This window comes from Talpa occidentalis, unplaced genomic scaffold (assembly GCF_014898055.3).
Source record: "Talpa occidentalis isolate TD23 unplaced genomic scaffold, MPIMG_talOcc4v2.1 talOcc4.8, whole genome shotgun sequence".
NCBI classification, from domain to species: domain Eukaryota; kingdom Metazoa; phylum Chordata; class Mammalia; order Eulipotyphla; family Talpidae; genus Talpa; species Talpa occidentalis.
In genome coordinates this window covers 111,350,038-111,361,627 of record NW_023605194.1, presented here as the reverse complement: position 1 = coordinate 111,361,627, position 11,590 = coordinate 111,350,038, and the positions used below count along the sequence as shown (strand labels likewise).

The 11,590-nt window shown below is 38.9% G+C and overlaps 1 pseudogene; it reads left to right on the top strand.

The window, feature by feature from the left end:
- Positions 1-7,307: 7,307 nt before the first annotated feature.
- LOC119234770 (60S ribosomal protein L7a-like) lies at positions 7,308-8,067 on the top strand (annotated as a pseudogene).
- Positions 8,068-11,590: the final 3,523 nt, after the last annotated feature.

Genomic DNA, 11,590 nt, shown 5'->3' with positions numbered 1-11,590 from the left:
AATTTGGGTACCTTTTATATCCTTTCTTGGCAAAGATTTCCAAAATTATATTGAATAGCAGTGGTGAAAATTAACATCCTTGTCTTATTCCTGATCTTAGAGGAAAAGCTTTGAGTTTTTTGCTATTGAGCATGATGCTGGTAGTGGGTTTGTCATCTATAGCCTTTATTATGCTGAGCTCAGTGTGTTCCTTCTGCACCCGTTCATTGCATTGGACAAGTATATGCTGGGTCTTTGCCTGTATGTGAAGAACATACACAAAGACACGGCCATTTCTGAGTCCCAGCTATGCTATTGAGGAGATCCTTATTATAAAAGCAAAATTGGCACTTCTCATATCTAGGTCAGAACATTCCGGGTATGGGGTTGCAGTGAAAAATGTTCTTATGTAACTTTCTAAACTTTGGAGAAAGGCATAAGTGATCTGAGTTTAAAACTGTTTGCCTTTAAAAAGGTTTTGTTGGGAATATATAAGTTCTAAAAGCAAAGTAAGAAGAAATAAGAAGGGAGATTTCACTTTAATGATTTTAATTTCACTGTGGAAACTTGATAATAAGAGAGAGTATCCAGATTTCAAGTTTTTTGTACTACTGCTATTATATTAATAGGATTACTGGCATCTGCACATAATCCTCTTTAATTAGCTGAGTTGCATAATCCAAGACCAACTATAGAAGAGCACATGAATTTTTTCAGACTATAACCTAAGAGTTCACATAAATAATGTCATGTGGGCTCATTTCAGAATCCACTCTGATTATTTTTCATCTTTTTTTTTTTAAAGATTTATTTTTTATTTATTTATACAAGCACTGGGTACAGTCAGAAGCGCAGGAGGGTGAGAGAATCCACCAGAGCCAGAGCGGGGAGCAGAGCAGGCAGAAGGACCGAAGTACACTGCTGAGGGGAGCAGCGGGCGACAGGAGAGGTCTGCGCGCCATGTGGGACCCTCCTCCAGTGGCCGGGGAGCAGCCGGGGATTGAACCGGCGCTGCAGAGGCTGCGGGCAGCTTTGCAACCCAGCGCTCAACCGCTGCACCACCGGGGAGGCCCTATTTTCCATCTTTTTTTCCCCATGTGAGACATCCTTCAACTTAGGTTCCACTTTTAAGCCCACTGAATTAATAGGATAAGTAATAAAGTCAGAGGACATAGACAGCAGATGAGAAAAAACAACCCGTTAAACATGACTCTGATAATTTCAAAAACAAATCTCAAAACAAATTAGATTTAGCAAAAGGGAGATTTATTGGAACAAAACTTATGGAACCAAAGTACCTTTGAAGGTCTCAAGAAATAAAATCAAGTTGCAACTCACCAGATAATCTCTTCTTACCTCTAACTAATCTCTCAGTTTTCCCAAGTGGTGAGAGATACTGAACTAGCAGTTGTAAATCACACACATTCAGTTTTTAGCAACAAAGAAAGAAAAATTTCATCCTCAGAGGGATTCCCATTATTAAAAGAACCAGCTGAGATTACAGCAGGAAAATGGAAATCCTGACAATCAGCACAGTTCCTTCTTTGTGTGACTATCCAATAAATAAAAGTTTTACATTAGCCAACTGGTGAGGTCTCTGGTAGACTACAGAGAAGTACATACAGTAAGCTACATGGGCATCGCAAAAGCCATTCTGCACCCCTGGCCATGATGTCATCAAAGATGAGCAACTCGAAGGCAGGACTCTGTGTCCTTCATGGCTTTAGACTCAGTGCCTGGCGGCAGACACTGCATATATCCACACTGACTGTATGAAGAGCATTCCAATCATACCACAGCTTCCACAGGTGCCAGGAGGTGCTGCTTGACTTGGAGTTTTCCTAACAGAACACAGCTCTGAACCTCCTTAGCTGAAGAACAGACAATTTGAGAACAATTCTTCCTTCTGCCTAGGAGTGTGTGCCAGTGGCTCAAAATGAGCAACAACCCTGTGGGCATTATAAAGACTCATACTTGTGTCTTTGTATCTTCAAGGGAAGCCAGGACAGTCAACGTTTGGTGTCAACTGTGTCAAAGACATGATAATGACACTAGATCGTCTTTCTGCCACAGTTCTGTCTCCTTCTTTCCAAACTGAGAGCAGTAACGTCCCTGCTCTTGGACCTTAAGCCCATTGTTCTTTCTGCTACCAAGACTTCCACAGAACTTCATGATGGTTGCACCTCTTTATCATGATTGGCTTAGGTTAAATGTCACCTCTTCAAAGAGGCCATCCAGTCTAAAGGACCACCTCAGTCACTGCCTCATCACCATGTCTTATCATTAGCTAAAACTCTTCTGATTTTATTTCTACTTTCATTTTTGTTTGATTTTTATCTGTCCTCCCACCAAAACCATGTACCATGTTTGGTAGGTGACCTTGGCAAACCTCAGATAGGTAACTTCAGTTTTCACATCTGGTTAATAAGTATCAAATGAGACAACAATGTGGACAACCCTGACATAACAGTCAATTTTCAAGACTTGTTCACTTAGGAAAAGAGGCCCTTTTGAGAAAACATGTACACCATACATCTGACAATGGGCTGATATCAAAGATACATAAGGAACTCACACAACTCAATAAAAAGAGAACAAATTACGCAATCAAGAAATGGGCATAATTGCTAAATGGATACCTCTCCAAAGAAGACATTCAGATAGTTAACAGGCACATGAAAAAATGTTCCTCAACACTGAGCGTCAGGGAAATGCAAATCAAAGCCACAGTGAGACACAACCTCATATCTGTGAGAATGACTCACATCAAAAAGATCAGTAACAATAAGCGCCCATGAGGATGTGGGAAAAAAGGAACCCTCACACACTGTTGGTAGGACTAGAGACTAGTCCAGGCCCCATGGAAAACAGTGTGGAGGTTTCCTAAAGATTAAAAATGGATCTGCCATATGACCCAGCAATTCCACTGCTAGGTACACTTCCAAAGAATAGAAAATCACTAATTCAAAGGGAAACTTGCACCCCTATGTTCACTGCAGCACTGTTTACAACTGCCTAGCTATGGCAATCACCTAAATGTCCAAAAACAGATGAGTGGATCAAGAAGATGCGGTACATATACACAATGGGATTCTACTCAGCTCTCCAAAGATAAGCTCTTGCCATTTGCAACAACATGGATGGAACTGGAGGGGATTATGCTAAGCAAAATAAGTCAGAACAAGAAAGACAAGTACCAGATGGTATAACTTTCACGCGGATTATAGAGAAACCAAAGGGTCGGATAAAGCCATACTAAAAAACTAGCCCATGAATGCTGACTGTAGTGCTGAGGTAACCAGAAAGGGAAGCGGAGGCACGAGAACAAAGTTGGAGAGGGGGCACAATGGACTGTGGTGAAGGATGGGGGGCACTTCAGTGGTGGGTGCACAGGTAACAACACCTGAAGGGGGGTCCTGTACCTTCAAAACACAAACAATAATGTAAACAAACATCTCCTTGATAAAAATATTCAAAAAAAGAAAAAAAATGACCATTTAATTTAGTGAACTTAATCTTTTGAATGAAATAAAGTGATAAATACCCTGTTAAAGTCTAAGAAGAAATACAATTTTTGACTCCATAAATAGCAAGACACATATTTCAATTTGAAAGTAAGGAATATATCACAAAAGGGATAAAGCCTTGATGCTTATCAAAGTGATAAACATCATGATGTTAAACAGCATTATGGTTTTTCTTTGAATAAAATTCTTTAATTGAGTAAATAAATTATTAAACATTGAGAGAATTTGTCATTAAAGGCATGTAATTCTTTCTTAAGATCAGGAACATATATGAAATGTTCCTCATTTTTGGCAGAAAAATAAACGTTAGTTTCATGACTCAGGAGTCTATCCCAAGCCTTCACAGTGTAATGAGCCCATCTTGTGGCCTTTTATAATATTGCCACTTTGAAAAGTAAAATATTTGTTACCATAGGTTTAAAAGGTGTCATTGAGTCAAGGACTTCCAGTCACTTACTGTGGGCCAGTGTTATGCTGAGTGCTGGGCTGCAGTGATAGGAAATGTAAGAAAAACACAGTGCTGGTTCTGGATCCATACCAATGTCAAGGAGGAACAGGCTCTCACGCAGAGATCATCACAGTAGGATAGTTCAGGGCTATTTTACAAAAAGTATAAACTTAATATTCCCCAGAATTAAGGTCCCCCAGAACTCAGAATGAAACCAACATATCTTCATTTCCAGATAGTACTCTGATCACCAATGAAGTCCTTTATCATTGAGGGTTAGGTTAAATATTAATGTCCAGCCTGCAATTCCATGAGGAAGTGTTAGAAATTTTTCTATTTCTTAACCTAGTGAACTCAGAGAAGCCTAAGTATATCTGGCCTTCATCTAAATCACCCTTTCTCAGGGTATACCAAGGATAACAGCTTTAAAAATAACTTTCTATGTATGTTCATTATTGGTAAGCAGGTTCTCTGTTTCCCTATACCCATTCACAACCACAGTTGTTTTTTTTGTTTGTTTGTTTGTTTTAAAGATTTATTTATTTATTTATGCATACAAGAGCTGGGGTACAGGCCCGAGATACGGTGCACAGGGTGAGAGGATTCACCAGAGACAGAGCAGGGAACAGAACAGGCAGACTGACTGAAACACACTGCTGAGGGGAGCAGCGGGGAGACAGGAGAGGTCTGCTGCGTCATGTGGGTTGCTCCCTGACCAGCCAGGGATCGAACTCATGCTGCAGAGGCTTCAGATTGCTTCATAGTGTGGTGCTTTACCCCTTGCACCACCAGGGAGGCCCCACAGCTATGGTTTTAAAGAAATGGAAACACAAAAGTATTTAGGGAGTGAAGTATCTGAGAATAGATCCTTGGAATATCTTATCAGAGAGGAGAAAGAAGAGGAAGCCCGTCCTTGCGACCTGGTTGATTTGGGGAAGAAGATAAACTTCCAGTTCCATCCATTCACAATGTGAAAAGCAGTGTTTCAAGATCATTTTATATTTCTACATAAACATGGGCCAGAGCAGTCTTCAACTTAGAAAGTATTTACTGAGAATCACGTGTTTCATTCAACAAATGTTTAGTGAGTGCATTTGGCACTGCTGAGGGCTGAGAATAAAATAAAGGCAGCAGCACCTGCCCTAAGGAACATTTTACTCCAATGCAGCTCCTTTAACACCCTTCAAACCCTCAACACCATGCTCAGCCCTGGTGGCGAGCAGTCCTAATAACATGTCAGGCTCTTTGCCTAAAGAAATTTGACTCCAGGAAATGGAAATAAACATTCTCAATAGTAGTGCTAACTTGGTTGAAACAGACTACCCATGCCATGTGATTTCAGAGAAAGAGAAATCACTGAGGGTGGGATAATTAAAAAGCATCATGTAGGGACCAGACTGAGCTTGAAGGAAGGTGGAGTTTAGAAAAGCTGAAGAGGGACCATCGGAGATCTGGGAAAGAAAAAGCATGCTAAGACAGGAAGCGGAGGTGGGAATGGAGCTTGAATAAACTTAACATATTTCTAGAACATGAAAAAACGGGCTTTTGTAGGGGAGAGGGTGTTATTCGATGGGGGTGGAGAGAATAGAAAATAAAAATGTTAGAAGAAGGTCTAGGTTTCAGTTATAGACAATGTGTTTTTATTTTGAGTTGTCTAATTTAAAAGCTCTATGATGTTTGGAACAGATGTCATCTTCAGGCAAATCTGTTGATAATTTTAGAGATCTGTAGAAGTGATATAATTCTCTGTGTAATGATACAGAAAATTTTACCCTCTGCATAGCTACTTCAACAAGTCTACTTATATAGGTAGTATGAAAAGCAGATAGGAAAGAGACAAGACCCTCAGAAGACATGCTAGTTAACAAGGTATGCAATAGGTTTTTGCTGGGTTGGTTTTTGTTGGTTGAGAGGTTGGGTTGGTTGGATTTTGCTGTTTACTTTTGCTTTACAAAGAATCAAGATGCCCAGAGCACGCAAGCTTGAAATATCATTGAATAGCTTCAACCTTATTTCTCTGAAGAAGATGAGAGGTAACGAGACTCCAGTGAAACATCGACAAGATGCCTTTGGAACAGATTAAATTATTATAAATTTAAATACTTTAAAATATTGAAGGATTGGTCAAGAAATGCTGAATCCCATCAAGATATAAAGAGGTTACCTGTAGCTTTAATAGGGGCACAGCCTTCTCTCTTTCGAATCAAAAGAACTTAATAAAGATATTAGTCCAGGAAAAAGAGATTGTGAAACTGGAGCCATTTAAAGTGTGTGCATTCAGAGGACTCTGTTGCTGGACTATCACACCAACACACCTGCAAAAGCATCCTGTGTCCAGTCTCAAACATCTGGTCAGAAATAGTCACAACAGCATAGAAATGCATTGACATAACCTCAATTTGTTTGATAAGGCGAATTTCTTTTTTAGTAGAAGTGTTTTCTAAACCTAGGGATGGTTTTGGATTAAAGAAATGATGAAGTAAACCAAACCATTTTATTAGCATTTTGAGATGAGTACTTTTTATAATTTAAGGTTTTTTTAATGTTTTAAAGAATTGGTATAGTGAAGAAAGTAACAGATTAGCTTTTTTATTCAAATAGAAAATGTATAATACACAATAGATTTGAGATTTTTTGAATTTTATTACTTGTTATTGTGGTAACATTAGTTTACAACACTGTGTCTGATGTAGGGATATAAGATCACACCCTTAGGTATATGTCACACCACACCAAACCCAACACCAAACCACCCACAGTCTTCCACCATAGTCCACTGGACCTTTTCCCCTACCCCCTTTTTTATAGCCTCAATTCTGAAGTTATATTTTTAGGGTTTCTTTTGGTTTCGTTTCATTGTTCCTCAGTTTGCTTTCTATATATTCCACATATGAGTGCAATCATCCCCTATATGTCTCTCCTCCTCCGACTTATTTCATGATTTGAGATTTTTAAGTTGAAAGGCATAACACTTTAACTTAGGTCAAAGAATTTTATCCTTCACTGAGTGAGAATAAAATATTTTCCTCACTCTGGAGCCTATTAATAATGAGATTATAAAATCGATTACAAGGCCTCTATTCTTTTTTTTTTTTTTTTTTTTGGTGGGACCCTCACCAGTGGCCGGGGAACGAACCAGCAGTGCAGAGGCAGCAGGCAGCCTCGCAGCCCAGCGCTCAACCGCTGCGCCACCAGGGTAGGCCCAAAGGGCCTCTATTCTGATTCACTTATAAAGATAAATGGGCACTTATATAAATCAATTATTTCTAAAATTTTGAGAAAATAAGGAAATTGAAGCTTGGAAGAGACTTTTTTCTCTTTCTAGAATAATTTCCTGGTCTCTCCTGCAGCTGCTCAAGATGCAGAAAGGAAAGCAGGCCAAGGAGAATGTGGCCCCGACCCCCGCCATGTGACGAGCAGGAGGCCAAGAAAGTGGTAAATCTTGAGAAAGGTCCAAGAACTTTGGCATTGGACAGGACATCCAGCCCAAATGCGACCTCACCCACTCTGTCAAATGGCCCCATAACATGCAGGGACAAGGGCCTATTCCCCATAAGCAATTGAAATTGCCTCCTGCCATTAACCAGTTCACCCCTAAACTGCTTCTTGACTGCTGAGGTTGGCCAGCACGTACAGACCAGAGACCAAGAGAGATTAGAAATAGATATTGTTGGCCCAGGCTGAGAAGAAAACTGCTGGCAAAGAGAACATCTTCAGTAAGTCTTTGGAGCAGGGGTTAATACTGTCACAACCCCAGTGGAAAACAAGAACGCTCAGCTGGTGTGACTGTACAGGATGTGGATCCCATGGACCTGGTTGTCTTCCTGCCTGCTCTGTGTCAGAAGGTGGGGTTCCCTACTAAAAGAAGGGGAGGCTAGGCTGGGGTGTCTTATCTACAGGAAAGACCTGTACCACCGTCACTTTCACACAGGTTAACCTGGAAGACAAAGGAGCCCTGGCTAAGCCAGTGGAAGTTGTCAGGACCAATCACAATGACAGATATGATGAGATCTGCCCTCAGTGGGGAGGCAACATCCTAGGTCCAAAATCTGGGGCTCGCATGACCAAACTGGGGAAGGTGAGGCTAAAGAACTCACCACCAAACTGAGCTGAGGGTATGCTGTTGCATCTTCTGTACTTAAAAATAATAGTTCTCCCTTCAAAAAAATAAAGAATAATCTTCTTATTTATATTGGCTTTATTACATCTCTGATTAGTGCAGGAAGGAAACCCAAAGTGCAAAGCTGCAGAGCTTCATTGATGAAGGAGAAGCTCAGAGCCTCATAGAAAGGACTCTAACAGGTACTTTAAGCTCTGGAGCCTTCCAAGAATTGATTTGGGCACAAGTGTCTGAGCTGATATGGCTTAGGCAACTACTAGTGGACTGAGCCAGGACTTTGGGATATTTTTCCATGAAGCAGATACCTTTATGAAACAAGATTCCTAAAAGTCAGTGGAACAAGAATTATTTAGAACTGAAAAAATTGGTGTGAGAAATTTTGTGGTACCTGTTTGTTTGGAATTTTATTCTGATATGGTATGTTATGTCTTATAGATACAACAGAGTATTAATACATGAAGTATGACTTTAGATTTGCAAAGCAATTTCAAAGGCATATATTAATACTCTGTTGTATCTGTAATAAATAACTAGGCCAAACCCAATGAGACCAGCCCTTTGTGTTATGTGTGATTAAGAAAATCATTGAGATTATTATGATCGTCTAGGGGGAAAACTGTGGGGAAAATTGTGAAAAACCTTTAAATAGGCAAAAGAAGCCTCATTAGCTTCTTTCCAGTGGGACAGTAGGCGCCACATGGAACCCACTTCAGGTGATCCCGACAGCAGATAGACTGTCTCTAACCTGGCTAGTACACAACTCCTCGAATTATTAAAAGTGGGCGGCAAGTAAATGGGCCTTACCATAGCGGTGCAAATGAATTCTGCCCCACACAAGTAGCGTTAATTTCATCAAGGTAATTACCTCCATTCCAAGGGAAAACATACTCGTATCTATTACCAATTCATTTCACAATTCCTGATTGCCACTGATTTTTGTTTTATGTATTATTGGCTTCTCAGGTACCTCAGTCCTTATCACTGGGTTCCTTATGTCTCTCTCATGTTCATTTTATATTTGTTATGATGTTTCCTTTTTAATTTTTCAAAGAATGTTAATATGAATGTTACAAATTCTTTAATTTTAAATTTTATTTAAAACTTGCTGTAAGAGAAAGTTTTGTAATAGAAATAATTCAAAGATTTGTGTTCTGTTAGTAATATTTTAGAGGATAAAAAAAAAAAAGAATGGTTAGACAGTCACTGGGAGACTAGATATAGAATATCTGATGAAAAGATAATTAAACTCCCTGGAGACTGGGTAAAAGTTGTTAAGGTCCTTCCACGACTAACAACCAGGGTGGTTTCCCAGAAGAAGCTCTCAAATCTTTCTGTAAAATTGCTTACACATTTAATCAGAAATGTTAATTACTTTCCAGAAAGCTTCGAGGACTACATTGTTCCAGACTAAGTTTGAGAGTCTTTTTTTTTTTCACTTCAGGAATATGTTTAAAAGAACCTAAGACTTGTTCCATTTCTAACTTTAATTTATTAACAACAGTTAAGTACTTATGGGAGTTTTGCTTATTAAAGGTCTAGTTTGCCTCATCAGACATTCGAAGTATTTAAAAGGAAAATCAAATATATTAAATGCCATTTAAAATATTTCAGAAAATGTAATTAGATTTGCAAAAGGGGGTTATTGTTCAAGCAAGTTCCATCTATTCCACTTGATTCGATGACCATAAATTAAAATTCTTCTAAAAGATAATTACTTTTATTTTACATAAAATTAGATTTAGAAATTTTAAAAAGTTAACTGTAAATTAAATAAGCAAGAACAGTTTCAGAAATATTTTAAAAGGCACTATTGTGGTCAACCTCTCTTTTCCCAACTCTTCCTCATCTTCCAGCCTGAGTTTCAAGTTACATTTCTTATCAACTTTCAGAATATTCCACATGACTTTAATACTTCCTTTTTCTGAAGAATTCTAGCTTCTAAACTTCATATCATTTTATGTTAGTGTGTAGCTATTTATGTTCTAATTACTTTTGTATTTAGCAGAATTTTCAGAATAGTTGATTAGGCCATATGCTTCTGATCACTAAACTCCTTCACTCAGTTTTCCAATCATATCTTAGAGTGACATATTAGTAATGTTTCCCTTGTTCCTAGAAGTTTTAAAAGCATTTCCCAGAGTGAAAATGTTATCTTCATGAATTAAATTTTTAAGTGGTGCATTCCTACTCAGTCTTCAGAATTAATTCACACTTCATTTCCTCAGTGAAGTTTTGCTTGGCTCCACTTCCTCGAAATTATTCTTATTTCCTCCTCGCTGTTCCAACTCGAACATTCCTCACAAACAAGGACCACGTTGCACTGTCCTTATCTGTTCATTTATTTTTGATTTTTTTATTAAGGTCGCACAACACAATATATGATCTATAGGTTATATGTTTGTTGCATCCCACACCCACCATCAAGGCACCCACAGTTCTCCACCACGGTCCACTGTGCCCCCTTTCTACTTTGCTCTCTCCCATCACACTTGCCCTCTGGTAGCCTCAATTCTACATTCAGACTTGTAGGATTATTATTGTTTTGGCTTTATCTATCCTTTATCCTCATCTAAATTAAACCATCTAGCATTTCTCTTTCTCCTTCTGATATATCACTTAGCATAATCCCTTCCAGTTTCACTCATGTTATCACAAACGGCAAGAGTTCTACTGATTTTCTAGCTGAGTAGTATTCTCTTGTGTATCTCTACCACATATTCTCAATCTACTGCTCTGCCATTGGGCGCATGGGCTGCTTCCACCCTGTCTGTTGTAAACAGTGCTGCCACCGACATAGGCGGGCAAACATCCCTTCATATTAGTGATTTTATATTACTTGGGTAGAGACCTACGAGAAATTACTGGGTCACACAGTAGGTCTATCTTTAATATTTTGAGTAACCACCGTACTATTCCCCACAGAGGCTGGACCAGTCTATATTCCTCCCAACAATGTAAGAGGGTTGCTTTTTCTCCACATCCTTGCCAGTATTTGTTGTTTCTGGTCTTTTTGACACAGGCCCTTCTCCTACGTCTGAGCTGTTATCTCTTTGTGGCATTCATTTGCACTTCCCTAACAACAAGTGATAACAATAAGTGATGAGGAACACTTTTTCCACTGGCCGTCTTGCACTGCCCCTATTTGTTTAAACATCTACATTGCTCACTGGGCTGTAGGCTAATTTGATGGCAAAAAGAGCCTTCCCGGATCATGAATGTCTAGTCCTCTGCACGGTGCCTTGATGGCATGATAAGTCTGATGGACGCATTTTAAACACCTGATATTAATTGTTTTAATATATTTGCTTCAAAACTGCATTTATATTTTGGACTTTTTCAAAACTCCTCAGATTGAGTTCCTTTCACTTTTGCCTCTGCACATACTTTTAATACCTTTCAACCTTGCTTACAAATTTTTAAAAAACTACTTTTAAAAAATGTCTAGGCTAAAATATACAGATTAGTCCCCAAGTCTATATATTCTGATTTAATTATTTAAAATAAGGTGGGGCAGCA